This window comes from Bison bison, unplaced genomic scaffold (assembly GCF_000754665.1).
Source record: "Bison bison bison isolate TAMUID 2011002044 unplaced genomic scaffold, Bison_UMD1.0 scf7180017861315, whole genome shotgun sequence".
Classification (NCBI taxonomy): domain Eukaryota; kingdom Metazoa; phylum Chordata; class Mammalia; order Artiodactyla; family Bovidae; genus Bison; species Bison bison.
In genome coordinates this window covers 10,947-11,567 of record NW_011491887.1, presented here as the reverse complement: position 1 = coordinate 11,567, position 621 = coordinate 10,947, and the positions used below count along the sequence as shown (strand labels likewise).

The window sequence follows — 621 nt, the reverse complement described above, 5'->3', positions numbered from 1 at the left end:
GGCAACCCACCCCTTCCCGGGCAGAGCGAGCCTGGCGGACTGTGGTCCATGGAGTCACAGAGTCAGACACGACTGAGCGACCAACACTTTCTTTTATTAGACATAGGACTCCTCCTCCTGGATGTAGGCTAAGACATCCTTGAGAGAGCTCAGATCGTGAGGTTGCAAGAATTGCACTTTCTCTTCGATGTAGATGGAAACACTGAATCTGCCAGAACCCGGGATCGAACCAGGGACCTTTAGATCTTCAGGCTAATGCTCTCCCAACTGAGCTTTTCCAGCTCTTTATGATGCCCACCTCAAGGCATTTTTAAGGGGTCCTTGGGGGAGTTGCAGATTCTTAATTACAAGGGAACAATTGCAATTGTTTATTTGCAAACAGATAATGGATCTAAAAGATCCCTACTTAGAAATTTATCTTGGGTGTTTGCAAAATAACCTTGGAGTTATATTTTTATAGGTCTTCCCAAATATTGAGAAATGTGACTAAATAACAAAAGTTGTAAGATTGGGGAATCATGAAAGTGAGTATTCTACCAATAAAATAATGAGAGAGTAGAGCAGTCCATGGCGTCACTAAGAGTTGGACACGACTGAGCGACTTCACTTTGAGTTTTCACT

The 621-nt window shown here is 43.5% G+C and overlaps 1 non-coding gene across 1 annotated transcript; it reads right to left on the bottom strand.

Moving 5' to 3' along the window:
- Positions 1-209: 209 nt before the first annotated feature.
- Positions 210-282, bottom strand: TRNAF-GAA. The gene has a single exon. It is a non-coding gene; the product is annotated as a tRNA-Phe (tRNA).
- Positions 283-621: the final 339 nt, after the last annotated feature.